The following is a 19,017-nucleotide window of genomic DNA, read 5'->3' as shown; positions in this document are numbered from 1 at the left end:
TTTAAGCATAATACGTTGCCTAGGGCACATAATATTTAAACTATCTGTAATTTCTCTTACAAAACTATCAGCCAAAATATTAACATTCTTACAGTTTTTATCCCATTTAGTATTTAAGAGGTAATTTTGTAAATTCTTATTAATCAGTATTAAAATCCCTCATATTTCTATGGTATATTACTTACTATATTAGAGATTTCTTTCTGTTTTTGTTTAAGTTGGACAGATTAAGTGTCAAATGTACTTTAAATGGCAAACTCTTATCATTAGTTATGATGTAATCAATTAAAGTAATACTCTTGTCGGTCAATCAATTAAATCAATCAAAATGCTTTATTGCCAGAAAATTTACATTTTATCGACAAAGCTAAAAGAAAAAAAATACAAATATAAACAAATAAAGATTAAAAAAATACTTAGACAAAATACACACAAAGTAAATAGGTACATAACACAAACAAAAATACTGTACAAATTATGAAATTGTACAATTTGGTCGAAATACATAAATAAAATAATTTTTATATATATACAATTTGGGTAAATCCATTTGAGTAAATGTTGTACAAAATTTTATCACCATAAAATGAAGGTTTTGATAAATCGAAATTAAAGTCCCCCATGATGATATTAACATCCTCGAATACACTCACCTGTTTTACATAACTATTCATAAAGTCGATCAATTTAGCATTTTCATGTTGAGGTGGATGATATAGAACTGTACACAAATATCTTATTCTAGACACAGAAATTTCAGTGGATAAATACCATACAAAATTTTTTTTACTCTCAAACAGTTCTTCTATTATTAGTGAGACATTGTTCAATATTGTAGCCCACTATTTGCAATTCACACATGTCAATATCTGCACACAAATGAGTTTCTAAGAAAAATGCAAGTTTAGGTTGCCAATCAAAGAACTCTGAACCTTATTGTTCAAGTAACCCTGACAGTTAAAATAAATAATACTGGAATTCAATTAAATTTTAGCATCTAGTTGCTATTTGATAAATTTATTTTTTTGTATATTTTCCACCTTTTTGAGGGTTTTATAATTCGTTCTATCCCAGGTTACATGAAAAACATTTTTTCAAATTCAAAGTCAAATTCAAAACAAATTTATTTATTATGAAGGTAAATAAATAATCATATACAAAATTGTAGCATAATAATATACATATGTTGTACAACCTACCAAATACATGATAAATAGGACCATGCCTCGATTATAGAGAACCGTTTACACAGGTTCATCATAAGATAGAACCTGTGTGGCATAGCCCTTCAAAAACCTTCAAAGTAAAAAGTAAAAAAAAAAGATTTTCTTAATTAATCGAGACATGCATGCGTTGAGTATCATATTTAAGTATTTAAGTAAGGCGAAGCAGGCGGGGGTTCTGGATATGCAGGAAAGGTAAATTAATTAATATTTATAACAATAATAAGTAGACAGCAATAGAAGATCGAGCGGCTCAGTTCTTTTAATTTTTATTGTAGATTAGGTATTGTTTTTTTGAGAATCAAGCAGTTTATTACGAATATATTTTTTATATGCAGTAAACGGAAAACTTTTGCAATTACCCGGAAGTCTATTCCAAAGTTGAGAGGCGACAAAAACAAAAGATTTTTGAAAATTTGCTGTTCTATGTTGTGGTATTCTAAATAAATTTATAAATCTAGTGTTATGCTCATGAAGAAAATTTGTAAAATTGTTAGCTAAATATAATGGCTCCCTAGTTTTTATAACTTTATACACAAAGGAATACATGTAATATTTTCTACGATTTTTCATATTTAGAATTAAGTTATTGTTTAAATAAGGAGAAATGTGACTTCTAAATGGAATTTTGTAGGAAAAACGCATACAACAATTCTGAAGTTTTTGTATTGAGTAAGCGGAATCTTTAATCAATGAATCCGAATATACCACATCACAATAATCAAATAAGGATAAAACAAGTGTGTTACATAAAAAATATTTAGTTTTAGGAGGTAAATGATTTTTTAAGCCGTAAAGTTTTCTTAAGCGCATGTGTGCAATTTTGAGCTTATTCTTTATATGTGTGTGAAATAAAATACCGCTATCAATGTATACTCCTAAATGGCCTCTCGTACTACTGGTAGCTGCTCATTACGAATTTTTGCATTTAAAGTTGTTGCTGCATTAAGGGCGTTCTTTCCACCACCCAGAAAAATTATACATGATTTAGACGAATTTAATTTCAAATTATGGTCGCAGGAAAAGTTATCTATATTTTCTAAATCCTTATTAAATTGTTCTTCTATTATGGGTAGAGTTTCACGTGAAAATGAGGTATACAGCTGGGAATCGTCAGCATATTGTTGTAACATTGAGTACTTTATGCAGGATTTCATATCTGCAACATACAATGAAAAAAGCAACGGCCCCAAAATAGAACCCTGGGGAACACCGGTAGATACAGGGTAATAACTTGATTTTTCAGTTGTAGAAGCCTTGTTGATTACTACGCAATTCACTCTATTATTAAGATATGACTTAAAGAAATCAATCGCGTTATTCGAAAAACCAAAATAATAAAGCTTTGCTAATAACATTTCGTGGTTTAAAGTATCGAAAGCTCTACTAAAATCCAATAATCCAAGACATGTTATTACCTTTTTTTCCTCATTTATCCTACAGTTATTAAGAAGGTGTACTAGACTCGTGGTAGTGCTAAAGTTATTTCTAAAACCCGATTGGCAGTCCGGGATGATATTGTAAAAATCGATAAAGCTGCATATTTGTTGGTGCACAAATCTTTCTAAAATTTTAGAAACCAGAGGCAGTATACTAATGGGTCTGAGGTCTTTAAACCCTTTTGGATCAGCCACCTTTGCTAGAGGTTTCAAAATAGTTTTTTTCCAAATTGCAGGATAAAAATTTTGTAATAAGCAGCTATTTAAAATATTTAATAATGGTTTTGTAAGATATGGTAGGCACATTTCTAGATCTTTTAAGCCTATGGAGTCTTCACCTATTGCGTTACAGTGTATTGTTTTAATGATTTTAATTAATGTTGGCTCATCCAATTGTGTAAAACTTAGGTAATACCTTGTGTTAAAATACCTACTAGCTTTATAAAAATTAAGTTTTTCATTTGAAGTTGTATCAGCTGTAGTATTTAAACCTGAAAAATAGTTCCTAAGAGCAGTTGCATTTAAAAACTTGTCTGGTAAGCCAGAATTCCTCTTACAGCCAAGGTTTAATTTTCTTGCAGCATTCCAAAATTCTCTTCCATGCTTTTGTGACATTGTGTTGAAATAGGTGATTTTTTCCCTCGCAGCAGCATGCTTAGTGAAATTTCTTAATTGCCTATAGTACTGGAGGTGTGCTTCAGTTTTTTGTTTCAAATATCTACGAAGAGCCTTATCTCTTTCTTTCATAAGAAATTTAATATTATTTGTAATCCACGGCGTAAACGGTTTTTCTTTTACCTTTTTGGATAATAGCGGAGCAGGTTTATTTATTAGAAATAATATATTCCTGTTAAATATGTCAATCTTTTTATCTTTATCTTGTGTATAATATATATTATCCCATGGTAGCTGTTCTGCGTCTAAGTTAAACTGATCCCGATTTATATTATTATAATTTCTATACTGAATGTATTTAACAGTATCACGTCCCTTGGCAAAATTTAAAACAGTATATACCATACTATGGTCTGAAATGTCTGGCGAAATACTTACTGAACCTGATTTTCTTATGATTGATGATTGGTTTGTTATAATAACATCAATGAGGCTAAAACTATTTGCAGCAAAATTTATTCGAGTAGGTTCTGTAAGTTAAGTTAAGTTTAATGCTAGCATATTTAAAATCAGCTGAAATTACATTAAAATATATATTTTTATTTTTATATTTGTTTTTAATGTATATCCCTACGCCTCCACCCCTTCCTACTCGATCTCTCCTAATAAGTTTGTATCCAGGAATTTCGAAGCTACTGCTATCATGCTCAGGAGTTAACCACGTTTCTGACAGTCCCAAAATGTCAAAGTCGTAATCAAACACATAATTTGAAAATTCGTCAAATCCGGTATTCATCGATCGAATATTAGAATGCGCAACAGTAAAATTCATACTTACCCTCTTATAATCTTGATTAATCAAATTATCTTGCTGATTAACCGCTCGTATTGCTGTATTAACCGCCATCACCCCATAAAAAATATCCTGACCCACGCACATCCACCCACCCCCTTCGCCATGACACTAAAACTGACAAATATTTAATACAAACTATCAACCATACATTCTCAAAACATAAATTTAATTAAAACAAAACGCATATCACAACAGCAGCACTCACTTTGCTTTGACTAAAAATTATTGCATAGGTGCACCTTGGCCTATTTAAATAATATTCACAAAATATAAGATTACATCCTTGAGATTTAAATACATCAAAAAGAAAATTAATAAATGAAATGACCACATTGGATCTTGTGTCGTAACTTAGAACCAGAAGTTATTTTTTAACCAAACTAATTTATAATTGTAATTTAAGATGAAAATAATGATAATTAATCAGTGTTATATAAATATACACACTAAACATTTAGTGACATTCCATATTTCTTATTAGATGACACACAATCAAAACATTTATTAACATTAAGAATTACTCTACATGATTTTATATACTATATTTAAATTAACAAATAAATTTGCTTTATAAATTTAAAAGATTAAACTTGCCAAATAGCATAGAAATAAGGTTTAATGTTTAGCACTTTATATCAAGAGAAGACACGCTTAAACAATGTACTAAATAACAATTTTCCTTAAGAAATCCTATGGCAAGCCAACAATTCCACTTACTTAGCAGGATACGTAGTATATCCATACTAAATGCAAAACCAAAAGCATCACCTGATAATGCTAAGTGCACTTTCATATAATGCTGTCTTTATGATCAACATAGCAAAGACGCATTGTTCTCATACCCCTTTATAGTTTCCGACACGACCGCCATCTTATCAATCTTTTAATGCAACACAGGTGAATAAATAAATATTTCGAAAGAAAGCGGAAAAAGTAAAGTAATAAAAATGTAAAGCGCCGATCCGTCAACATCATCTATAAAGGATTTTCATTTGAAAGTGTAATGCTAAACCAGATTCTCGGGGGCAAACCGTTGAATGGATTTTAGAGTGGCTACGCTAACGGATATTATGAAAATATATACTCCCTAAACTTTCTTGGCTTCTATATATTAAGAATTCTCTTAAAATTGTATTTTTTCGCCATTTTTAAAGGTTCCCCCTTTAATTGAACCCTAGACGAATTGAGAACGGAGTCGCCTTAGGGGTGGGTCCAAACTTTACAACCCTACCATGTAAAATTAATTCATCAAACAGCTTCGGGTTTTGTAGAGGGAAGGGAGTATTTTGTATCGATTTAGGTGTATTTCAATGGTGGCTTATTAAGTTCCGAGAAGCTTAAAGTTCTAAAGGGGTGCTTAAGTTTGTAATTTTTGTTTTTAGAAGTTTTAAATAGTTTTGGCTAGTAGAAACCAATATATTTCAAATTTCCTAGGAAACTATAAATTTCTCTTTAATTAATTGAAAAAATAATAAAAATCATGACATAATTAAAGGTATAATTTTTTAAACAAGTGGAACCTTAAAAGACAAAACTTGAATAACGTAGGATAAAATAATTAATGCAAATTAAGAGTATTTAATTTAATACGTTTATTTTTATAAAAGCTACAGATACTTGATATTTTGTTTTTTATATAAATTCTACCGTTAGTTCAGCGAAGATTGTAATTAATAAGATTAAATATATAAAATATCATAATATTATTTGTGTTGTATTCATTAAGGTTATGCATTTCTTAATGCTTACCAAAAAAAAAACAATAAGAGGTAAAATCAAATTAAAAAAATATTAGTGTCAAATTAACTTAAAATTAACACTTTAATTTGAAAATATTAATTTAAATATTCGCTCCAATAAAATTATGCACAATTTTCCATAAAATTCATTTAAACTATTTTCAATTTAAATTCAATATACATGTAATGCTTTTTAATTGTTAAAATTTTTAAAATCAATAAAGTTTTCAAAAAATTAAAAAAATTAAATTTTTCCATTATTTAATAACAGTTTTGTTTTAATAAATAACGCAAATTAGCTTTAAAAATGTGGAACTTGATTTTTCCGTTTTCAGTAATTGTACTCAAAAAATAGATCAAAATTGGTTTTTTAAATAATTAAATCGTATATAATTTTCAAATATTTGACAAAAAAGAAATGATAAAATAAGTAGTTTCATGATAACGAAGGAAAAAATTACTTATTAAAATAAATTTAAAAAATTGTTTTAAAGCATATAAAGATTTTAAAATTAATAATTTATGATGGAAATAAATACTAAAATAGTTAAAATTATGAGACTAAAAAAGAATAAAATAAATAACGACAAAAAAAGTAGAAAACGTAAAAATAAATATTTATTAAAGAAAAGAATTTCGTACATACTTTATGAGAATAAAAGTATATAAACAAAAATTGAGAACACAAATATATAATAATAAGGAAACAATATAATAATAGTTGAAATACTGTAAACCCCAAAATAATAAAAGAGCAAAAAAAACAGAAATTAAATATTTAAAAACAAATGTGGTAAATCAATATCAGGTTTAAATAAAAAATGTTTTTATTATTTTTCCATTAATCTACTTTAGTTAATGTCCTTAGCAAATTTTTTAATTTATGAAAACTTTTGAATCTAATATTTTAATATTGCGGAGGGTTGTTGGGTAAGGTCAGAAATAAAACAGAAATCTGTTTACTTAAATGTCGACGTTTCGACTTATATTAAGCCATCCTTAGGACACTGATCTACATTTTAAAAGAACGTAACAACATGGGATTTTTGGAAAATATAAAACGTAATCATGGAATAAAAACCTATGAATACTTGAAGAAATGGGCGAACATCAGCATAAGTCAACTTGCGAATTACAGAAATCACAAGTGTTTTCTTTTACAATGTAGAACCAACCAGTGTCCTGAGGATGACTTAATATAAGTCGAAACGTCGACATTTAGGTAAACAGGTTTCTGTTTTATTTCTGACCTCACCCAACAACCCTCTGCAATATTGAAGATATTGGGTCACAAACACGAAACTAAAAACTAATATTTGAAATTTTTTTTGATATAAGAATTTTTGAATTTGAGACACCCGAATAGACCAGGCGAATTAGATTTTAACAGTGCACAAATTGCTATCCGGAAACTGACTGTTGGAGTTGGTAGAGGGGTTCATAACGAGTGAAAAAAACGAAAATCCAACAATGGGGTAGTAGGGGCTTGTTTTAGGGGGGTGAAAAGGGGTGGAAAAATATTCTTTTGCAATTTCCGGCGAAAGTTGACGTCCAATTGAAAAATGTTCAAGAGAAAAATTGTACTATACCTTTGTAGGTCTTAAATAACCTCAATTTTTTTCAGATCAAAATATTAAAAACTTTTGGAGATATGCGTTTTTTTCGGAAAAAACCGTTTTTTTTTAAATGAAAATTGTACTTCAGAAAATCATGGTACAGGGTTCATCCGAGGCTCATTTTTTTGTTTTTACATGTACTTTCTTATAAAATAAAGAAACTATATACTTCCTATTTGAAAAAACGTCGAAAAATGCAAAAAAAGTCAAAAATGATTTTTACAGCAATAAAATTTTTGGAAATTGTTAATTATTTATTTAAATTAGTTAAAAAATCAAAAAACAGATTACACCATTCGATTTTAAGGAAAAAAATACAAAAGAAACTATGTATCATTATTTACCCGGAAACTTAATTGGGCACAGTTGGGCTTTGTACTCCGTGTAAATACAATCACATTCTTACGTATTTTCTCGATTTTCATAGAAAATAATTATTTTTCGAAAAAAATACAAGAGATAAAAATTATTTAAAATCAAATTGTCTACAACTTTTGTTTAAAACATTTTTTGCAAAAATCATTAATTTGTCAGTTTTAACAAAAAAACATGCAAAAAAGTCAAAAATCGTTTTTAACATTGTAAATTTTACAGTTATTCTTAATAATTTGTTTGAATTTTTATAAAATAAAGAAATAATTACATAATTTAATTCTACAGGAAAAATTACATTTATACATTCAATGAAAGTGATATGCATCATTGTTATTGCAAAAATAAAACTAACTTTTATTACATCAATTAAATGTCAAAAATCTTGCAGTTTATTTTTTAAAAGCAGGATCTCACAATGTAAGTGACTGCTTATATTCATCAAATAGTTTCAACTTCTCAAATTACCGTTCAATTGTTGCATTCTTACACTGTTTCACCGGTTGCGATTCAACGTCTGCGTTTGCTGGAAAAGGAAAGAAGAAAACAGTCGAGTCGCTCATGAAAAATACAAATTTAGCTGAACTAGTACAGCCTTTTTATGAACAGAATTCTGATCCAAAGCTTATTGCTCGAAATGGCTGTGTATTGATTGTATCTATTTACAATTCAACTAAATCAACCTCATCTCTGGATGATTTGCGATTTCAGCGGTACCAGGTATTGACTGCAAAATCTACGTTTCAATTGGAAAAGTTACCTCCAACTGTTAGAGCAGCTAGCCAGCACTGTTTTAGAACGTATTATCAACTGCAAACCTGGCTGGGACATGAATTAAGTGCTACCAAATGGGGCTGGAAGGAAGTAGTTGATGATACTTCTAAAATACTCGTGCCTCGCTTCACTGACATCGCAGTCATACCTGAAGAGCTGTTGAAAAAAATCTCGTGTAATTGGAAAACAAGCTGCTCAACAAATAGATGCGGATGCCGCAAACACGGATTAAAATGCACGGTATTATGTGTAAAATCTCAGAATTCAGATAGTTGTTGTAACACTGAAAGTATTAATTTGGATCCAGAATGTGAATAACAACTCAGTGATATTAAAGAAGAGTATGAAGATGAAGGAAGCACGGAATTCAATGAAAGTACGGATGATGAGCAAGAAATTATGATTTTGTCTAAAAGAAAAAGGTTGATGTAATTTTGTAATATTCCATAATGTAAGCTGTGATACGCTACATATAATAAAAATCTAGTTTCGTATAAAAATAATAAAATTTTCTTTTATACTTTTTCCTGTAGAATTAAATTATGTAATTAGTTTTTGTAATTTTATAAAAATTCAAACAAATTATTAAGAATAACTGTAAAATTTACAATGTTAAAAACGATTTTTGACTTTTTTGCATGTTTTTTTGTTAAAACTGACAAACTAATGATTTTTGCGAAAAATATTTTAAACAAAAGTTGTAGACAATTTGATTTTAAATAATTTTTGTCTCTTGTATTTTGTTCTAAAAACAATTATTTTCTATGAAAATCGAGAAAATACGTAAGAATGTGATTGTATTTACACGGTGTACAAAGCCCAACTGTGCCCAATTAAGTCTCCGGTAAAATAATGATACATAGTTTCTTTTGTATTTTTTTCCGTAGAATCGAATGGTCTAATCTGTTTTTTGATTTTTTAACTAATTTAAATAAATAATTAACAATTTCTAAAAATGTTATTGCTGTAAAAATAATTTTTGACTTTTTTTGCATTTTTCGACGTTTTTTCAAATAGGAAGTATATAGTTTCTTTATTTTATATAAAAGTACATGTGAAAACAAAAAAAATTAGCCCCGGATGAATCCTGTACCATGCTTTTCTAAAGTACAATTTTCATTTAAAAAAAAACGTTTTTTTCCGAAAAAAACGCATATCTCCGAATGTTTTTATATATTTCAATCAAAAAAAAATTGAGGTTATTTAGGACCTACAAAGGTATATTTTCCCAAATTTTTACAATGATTAAACTATTTTTGTGAAAATAAAAAATTAAAATTGAAAAAACGAAAAAAAAAAGGTTTTTCGCATTTATCTTGGCTATTTTGAGGTTATGTTCAAAAGTGATCTCTACAAAAATTATAGATTTTCTTATGGTCTACAACTTTTCTATTGAACATTTTTCAATTGGATGTCAACTTTCGCCGGAAATTGCAAAAAGAATATTTTTCCATCCCTTTTCCCCATTGTTGGATTTTCGTTTTTTTCACTCTTTATGAACCCCTCTACCAACTCCAACAGTCAGTTTCAGGAAAGCAATTTGTGCATTTTTTGATTAAATTTGAGCTAATTCGCCTGGTCTAGAAAACAAACAAATATTTTGGTTAAGAATTTTGATAAATCACAATTTTTTAAGAGCTTCCATAATATAAATAATGTTCTCTAAGATTATAACAATTTTTTAATGTAGATACAACCTTAATTTTAATTATTATTTTAACTTTTTTGCTATTCAGATTTAATAAAATTTGTAAAAAATATGCATAACCCTAACGGATACGACAAACAAAACGCTATTAGAGTTTATAAATTTTATAAAAAATTGCCTTTTCTATAAATATGGTTTATAAATCATCTGAGTGGTAAGTTCTATTTAAATTAATTGTTTTTTGTAAAAATTAAATAGCAAATGTAAAAAGTTAACAAAAACATAAAAAAAAGTTATTAAAAGAAATATTAAAAAAAAAACACAAATCTGTATACAAATGCTTCAATTTCATTAAAAACGAACAAATAAAAAAAATAATAATAAAAGAATGAGACAAAATAGAAAAATATATCAGAATCTAAAATATAGATAAAAAAATCAAAATTAAATAAATATCGTTTAGTTCTATATTATGTATATACCTTAAAATTATTTCTTGATAATTTTTAATGTGTTTCTGGCCCAAGTTATTAATATTTTTTTTATCGAACAATTCAAAATAGCATAGAACCTTATTATTTAAAGAAAAATCCAAATTTATTTTTTTGATACGGTAGCAGAAAACCAAAGAATTAATTTAGAAACTTCTAAAAAAAATTGTATCAAATAAATTTTTTTATATTTAATTCCAAACAGCCTAATTTTAATTTTTTTGTTTAAATAATAATGATTTTGAAAAACTTGTAATTAAAAATATAAAATATTTTGATTAAAGCAACTATTTTGATTAAAATTTGTGTAAATTGTTTATAACCTGAATTGATTCGATAAACATAACGCTAATATAGTATATATATTTTATTAAAAAAAATACTTTTTAAATTAATATATTTTATAAATCATTTGAGTTTTATTTTAATTATTTGTTTCTTTAAAATTAGATAAATAATATTAACAGTAAATAGGCAAATTCAAATATCAGGATGAATATAAATGAAGAGTGGTTGAGCTAAATGATCTAAGTGCCAAAATATACATTTTCGTTTTTTTTTTCTCTCAATATATTCTATGTGCCACCGCCAATATATTACTATAAAATCTAAGTACCAATTTCACCCTAGGGCTAGCAAACGATGTCCAAAGATGAGGCCACCTCTATGTCCGGCATCATATTCTTTGCTAATTGATCTAAGTGCCGGTATGCCGGTCGATATTCTTGGTTGGTTTGTCGTTAGATTCGATTGTTATTGTCTGTATATTTATATGTTAACCCTCTAGCCAGCAGACCCGCCTTAAGGCAGGCTTTAGCAAAATCTCATTTAGAATTTTTTGGCCACATAGCGGCAATCCCGCCTTTGAAGTGGAATTTGTTTCGTGTCTGACGTACTTAGAACGGCTATTGGTTCCCGTATTTTTTCAGTAGAGTCAGTCGCGTATGTGCCGCCTTAGTAAATTTACAGAAAAATTAATTCGCTATAAATGATATTTTCTGTGCTATAAAATAAATACATGTAGCAATCTGTTCAAGCCAAAAAATGTACAGGTGAGTTCATGTATGTCATATTTCTTAGTTATGCGTTGAAAAAAAAAGTAGTTCATGTGTTTTTGCTATAAATCACTCATAACCTCAACCTGCCTAAAGGCGGATCGACCGGTTTGTGTGAAAATTATCTCATTCATACGAAATATTTATTTTCTTACTATTTTTGTTTTTTGTAGTTAGATATGACATCAAACAAGAAAGGACAGCCCGGGGAGGATCCCCGAGAGCCTGAATTATATGACTTATCTCAAGTGACTTCGGACGAAATGTTTGAACTTTTGGACAATGTAGATATAGGACCTGACACCGATATTGAAGACGATAAGAAGACGATTTTGACGATGATGATAGTCTTGCTGACCCAGATTTTTGTCTTGAAGATGAAATAAATCAATGCAACGATTTAACTTCTGAATCTTCTACGCCTGACGACCAATTATTGACATTAGATATTGAAACACCTGATACCTCACAGCCATCGACATCAGGGAATTATTTAACTGAATCACAAAAAATTTCTGTTGTTGCAAGAGTTTTATCCCCGTTGACTTCAGGTGAACCATCTACTTCATTTCAACGGCAGCAAAGACGACCACGTTCTCCTCTGCCAGAATTTGAAGATGGGGCTGATGTTTCCGAGCCTTACACAGGTGGGTTTACGGGAAACCCAAGTGCACTTTTAGCATAGTCAAAAGAATGCAAAGAAATAATTTGGCGTAAACAGCATTTGCAGCTGCATAAAAATGAAGTGGTATTCCATGGAAGCACAGAGCTTCCACTACACTTTCAGGATTTAAAAACTCCATATCAATGCTTCGCCTATTTTTTTACACAAGAGTTTCTTGAAAATATTGTAGAACAAACAAATTTATATGCTCGACAGTACGACATCAAGACAACATTTGTTACCAATGCTGCTGAGATCCGGAAGTACATTGGCATCTTGGTATTTATGTCGATATATCGTTATCCAAATGCGACAGAATACTGGGGTCGTTATTCATTTGAACCAGTTCGTACGGCAATAATATCAAAACGATTCTTTATGATTCGTAAGTATCTTCACTTCAACGATAAATCAAAAGAAAAAAAACGGGATCAACCTGGATTTGATCCATTATATAAAGTCCAACCGATAGTGAAACATTTAAATGAACGATTTCAAACAGTTCCAAAATTACCTCGTTTATGCGTAGATGAGCAAATGTGCGCGACTAAAATGAAACGCAGTTCATTGCGACAATACATGCCGGCAAAGCCCCATAAATGGGGGTTCAAACTATTTGTTCTATGTGACAGCAATGGTTATTCTTACGCCTTCGAAATCTTTACTAGCGCAGGGAGCAATGTTATTTTGCCCACTATGCCTAATCTGGGAGCAGCAGCAAATGTTGTTGTCCGGCTATCTCAAACAATACCTGACTTTGTCAATCATATTATATATTTTGACAATTTTTATACGACATTGCCACTACTTATTTATCTTAGAGGCCGAGGTATTTATTCATTGAGGACAATTCGTTCTGGTCGTATTCCTAATTGTAAATTGCCTAGTGAAAAAGATAAACAGCTTGCTACAGCAGATAAGGGATTTTCTGTTGAGTATGTGGGAAATGCGCATGGTGTAGATTTGACAACTGTATTTTGGAAGGACAACAAAAATGTGCGTTTGGCTTCTACATACGTCGAGGTACTACCTTTTAAAAGTGCTCTCCAAGATAAACAACCATCAAAGGCAACAAGATATGATCGGTCTGCAAAAAAGTACGTGCAAATTGAATGCCCCGCCATCATACGTGAATATAATTATCACATGGGCGGAGTTGATCTAATGGATGGATTACTTGAAAGGTACCATATTCGCCTAAAGACTAGCAAGTGGATATTGCGTCTATTTTATCATTTTATTGACATGGCTATGGTCAACGCATATCTGCTACACAAACGGATTCATAAAGAATCGCCGCCTTTACCAGTGTAACGAAGCTGTCAGAAAACGTCCTGGCAGGCCTTCATCTGCTTCGAAGCAGGAAGAAATGCAACCTGCAAAAAAAATCTAAGACATATATCCCCGAGCCAGATATCCGATTTGATGGTTTGAACCACATGCCCGACCTTTTGGATAGATCCAGTAAAAGGATGTGTAAAAATAACGGATGTAAAGCTGAAACTCAGTTCTTTTGCACTAAATACAGTTTAAATTTGTGCCTTTCCTCAACTAGAAAGTGTTTTTAAGAGTTTCATACACAATAAAGCATTACACTAATCTTATTTTTTGTATTGAGGCACAAAATATACATTTCAAGTTTAATTTCGCTTTTTTTTACTCTGACTATTTTTGTCCCTTTAGTCGGCAGGTCTGCGTTAAGACTGGGGGAGGTTTTTTCATCCCCAAAGCTTTAAAGGTTTATGATAAACTTTTTTTAAGCCTCGAATTCATTTTTATGTTATGAATTTACCCGCCTATGATTTTTTTTCATAAAATAAAAATTGGCCCTTTAGAGGGTTAAAGTAATTTCAATAAACTCTATTGCGTTTGGCGATAATACAAATACGGAATCAAAAAGAAAAAAACAGAGTGAAGCTAGATTGAGTGGAAATTCTTATGTTACACAAAAATCAAAGCTGCAAAAACCTGAAAAGCCGTTCACAAAAATGAGGTTAGTACGAGATTTTTATCGATATTTCGCTTAAAATTTTAGACCGGCCCGATAGTCAAATCTTTGTAGCTGATAGTTACATTACCCTGAGTTTTTTTTAATTTCAGATCACCTGTAAATGTAAATTTAGCTGTAGGGATGTGATTGATATGAAAGTTAAGCTTTTCGATCTATACCAAGGCCTTGAACTCAACGAGCAAGGCAGCTATCTCATGGGATTATTGCAAGTTTTACCAGTCCAATGTCGCCGCCATGGTACCTACGACGATTCAGCAGAAAGCAGACGACATTGTACTATAGCTTTTGCTGTTCCAGATGGGCCAAGTAACGTAAAAAGGGTATGTAAAAAAACGTTTTTGGAAATATTTGCTATCAGTCCGCAAAAGATTACCACGCTTGTTAGGCGTAAAAAGGAGGGGCATACAACCTTAAAGGATAAACGAGGAGGTTGTAAAAAATTCAAGTAGACTCTTCATGATAGACAGATGGTAAAAGACCACATCAACAGCTTTCCGAGGGACGAGAGCCACTACAGCCGTTCAAAAAGTGAAAAAGAATATCTCAGTCCGGATTTTAATGTCTATAAGCTATTCAACGCTTTTAAAATAAAACATCCTGGTTGCACTATAACATACAAATTCTATAGAAGAGTTTTTATAAAGGATTTTCCAAATCTTTCTTTTAGAAGACCTAGAGTTGATACGTGCAAGATTGTGATTTACTTTTTTTAAAAAGCAAGGTATGTCCTTATGTATGACTTTAATGTATCAAGAAAAGCTAAAAACGAGCTGGAGTTGCATCATAGAAACACAGATAAAGCTCTAAAGGTCATTCAGGAAGACAGTGCGAGTAGTACTCTTCCAAGTAGCGATACCTGTACCATTACCATGGATCTACAGAAAGTTTTTTCCCTACCAAAATTAACGCATAGTAGTATGTATTACAGACGCCAGTTGTCATGCTACAATTTTGGAATACATGTGCAAGATACGTCAGATGGGATAATGTGAATCTGGCATGAAGGACTGTCGGGCCGAGGTGGCAACCAAATGGCATCATGTCTTCTACAAGCCTTGAACACAGGTCAGCTTTCAACTTATAAGCGAAAACTATGTATATGGAGTGACAACTGCGCAGGGCAATTAAAAAACCGAATGTTCATTTTCTTATACATTTTATTAGTAGCCAATGGACATTTTGACACCATTGACCATAAATTTTTAGTTTCCAGCCATAGTTTTTCGTCTTCAACCCTTATCGAGAAACAAGCAAAACGTTCTAAGCTTCAGACAGTAAACGATGTCAAAACGGCAATTGCGGCTGCTAGACCTTCCAGGCCATACAGACTCTTAGATATGGGTCAATGTCCTTTTTGTGATTTTGATAAACTATCATCAAAACTTATAAATACAACTAAACTAGGCATTACACAAGCGTCGTGGTTACGTGCGACGAAAGAATAGCCCGGCATAGTATTGTACAAGAAAAATTTCAGTGACTTAATAGGATGGGATAAGTGCCGTGTATTAAAAAAGGGTGTGACTGTGCAAAATTTAAAGTCGGTTGAGCTCTTAGCCTTGCCTGGTGTTGAGCAAATAAAGGAAAGTAAGAAAAAAGACCTTCGCGCAATGCTAAAGGACATTGATCAGGAGAATAGGGCACTATTTTACCACTATTTTAGATTTTTAATCATTTATTATTTTTGTGGACTTAGATCATTTCCGTTATTTCTTCACTTATTTTGCTTTACGAAGTTTCTTTGATGTCTTACCACAAAATATTTGTTTTAATTTATCTCTGTGTTTGTAAATAAAGCCAATTGTCCATAAAAAATATTACATTTGTTTTATTTTCCTTATTTGTCAAGTTTTCTTTGATTTCTAGCAATTTTTAATTTTGGCACTTAGATCACCTAGCTCGATCACTCTTCAAATATCAAGGAAGATATAAAGGATAAATGTTTTATTTGCTTTAGTGAATTTAATTTTTTTAGGAATTTTATTACATTTTAAATGAAATATTTACTTCATACATTCCTAGAGTTTCCTTATTAAATAATTTAGAAATTGTGGAATTTGATTAGAAAATATTTTATATTTTTACAAAATTTTAAAGCATGTTTAATAAATTTTCAATCAATGCAAATTATTTAAAAATTGTGAGAAATCTTTATTGTTTTTTGTAAATTTATTAAATCTTTAAATGGTGAAATTTTTATACAAGATATTTTAAATTTTTGAATAATTGTTTGTAATTTAAATTAAATAATTGCACATAATTTAAAAATTGTTAAAAATAATTTTTTTTGGATTTTTATTGAACTTAAAATGGAAAATTTACTTCTTAGATTGTTGGATAATTAAGAAATTGTGAGTTTTTTTTTAAGTGTTTAAAGTGAAAATTTATACACTTTAAGACCTTTTTTGATTTTTAATAAATTGCTTAAATGTGAAGTGGAATTGATTTAAAAGTCGTGAAAAATATCTTTTTTGAAATTTTAATAAATATAAAATATGTTTATTTTAGATATTATTGAATATTTCAAATAATGTAGAATTTTTTACGCGCTTTAGAGTAAAAATTTTTAATATTTTAAAATATTTTTTTTTATGTAAAATGAAATATCTAGACTTATTTAAAAATCCTGGAAAAATGTTAATATTTTTTTAGAATTTTTATTGATCAAAAAATATAATATTTAGATAAAAAAATATATAAATAAAGAGTTGACAAAAAGTCCTGGATAAACACTATAAAAATAAAATTTAAAATTAAATTTGCACAAAAGTAATACGAAGTGTAGCAATAAAATAAAACAGAGAAAGAATATTTAAAGCAAAAGTAAAAAAAATTTAATTAAAAGGCCTTAATTTTTCTATAATCAAACGAAGGAAAAAACATATCAGTTAAGGAAATGTCTAAAATAGGAAAAAAATGTCAAAAAAAATTATATGAAATTTATATTGCTTACGTCCTTTAGAAGCACGTTTTAAATTATTTTTAAAAAGTATGTTTTTCTTTTGTGTTAACTGCTAACATATTTTGGCGTTTTTTTGCAAAAAGATTAGATATTAATTTTAATCTAGAATTTAATTATTTTTAATTAAATCAATTTAGAAATTTCTAAACATTTATATATCGAATAAAATTATTATTTAATATTTCGAAAAAATTTTATATTTAAGCACTTCAATAATTCTTAAAAACCATCACAAGCATTGAGCCTATAATAAATTAAAATATAAACCGGTTTAAATACATTTTTAATATTTTAAATTGTACAAAACTTAAATGGCCGAAGTTTTCAACTAAAAGCTTTAAAATTAAAGTGTTTATGTTAAGTAAATTTGACAGTATAAATGCATTGTAAATAAAATTATTTTGGGGGTCAAATAGGGGAAATATTATTATCTTTAATGTTTGTTATTAAAAAAGTTAAAAAAATAAATATAAAAATGTAAACAAATATATAAAGAAAAAAACTTTTACACAGCAAATTTTTATGTTAAAAATTATCAAAAAATTTTAACATACATTATGACACCAAAAGTAAAAAACTGAAATGAAAAAAATGACCTTTTAAAATAGCAAGAAAATGCATAATTTACAAAATAATTAAAAATAATTAATTTCTCTTAACATTAGTATGCTAGTAGAAAGTTAATTAGTATGCCAGTAAAAAACCAATCACATCCTAGAACTAACTTTATATAAAAGAAAATATTGAAAAGACGAAACAGAAATTGAATAAAACCAAAAAAGCATTAATGATTTTAAAAACGAAAAGAAATTAAAAAAAAATAATGTAAAGAAATAAATAAGCATACATATCGAGTTATATATATCGAAGGAAGAGAGATAGGAATTTTTATATATGTTAAAAAAAATAGAATGTGAGAATTATCAGAGATGTGTGGCTTTCATAAGGGATTATTAAATTAAATACTATTAAATTGCATACTATTTGTATCCATTAAGTTATTGTTAACTTTTAATAATTCTTTCTTAAAAAAAAAACTAATTAAATTGGCTGTAATTTAAAAAATTACTCTCAGACATTTTTAAATATCATTATATTGTACAGAACTTCTACTAAATATTGGCAAAAATGTAAATTTATATTGGCCTTATATCTAAAATGGTTTAGAATAATTATAATGCAAAATTGTGCATAATTTGAATGGGCATGCTTTTTTTAATTTTTAAATTAAATTCTTTAAATTTTAAGTAATTATTTAAATTTTCTGAAAAGGTTTATTAAAACACCTTCAACAATAACTACCAAACCAAAATTAATATACTATGATCTATAGAATAAAATATTATTTTTAGCGTACAAAATACTAGAATCATTAGAAATTATTGCATACGAGTTTTCCAAGCAATAACAAATTAAAAACCGATTTTATATGTTATGAATATCGCTACGTTTACTGAATAACAATATCGAGAGAGCTTCAGCAATTCGGTTTCCTCTTCACCCGAGGGCTTCAAAATAAAACCTAAAGTTTTCCTCAAGTAAAACTCTATTG

General features: G+C 28.9%; 1 protein-coding gene across 4 annotated transcripts in view; it reads right to left on the bottom strand.

The window, feature by feature from the left end:
• LOC126750535 (limbic system-associated membrane protein-like) overlaps positions 1–19,017 on the bottom strand; it is a 524,620-nt gene that overhangs the window by 281,282 nt on the left and 224,321 nt on the right. The gene's annotated exons all lie outside the window — the stretch shown is intronic.

The sequence above is a fragment of the Anthonomus grandis genome, chromosome 2 (assembly GCF_022605725.1).
Source record: "Anthonomus grandis grandis chromosome 2, icAntGran1.3, whole genome shotgun sequence".
NCBI lineage: Eukaryota > Metazoa > Arthropoda > Insecta > Coleoptera > Curculionidae > Anthonomus > Anthonomus grandis.
This window is presented reverse-complemented; position numbering and strand designations above follow the sequence as displayed.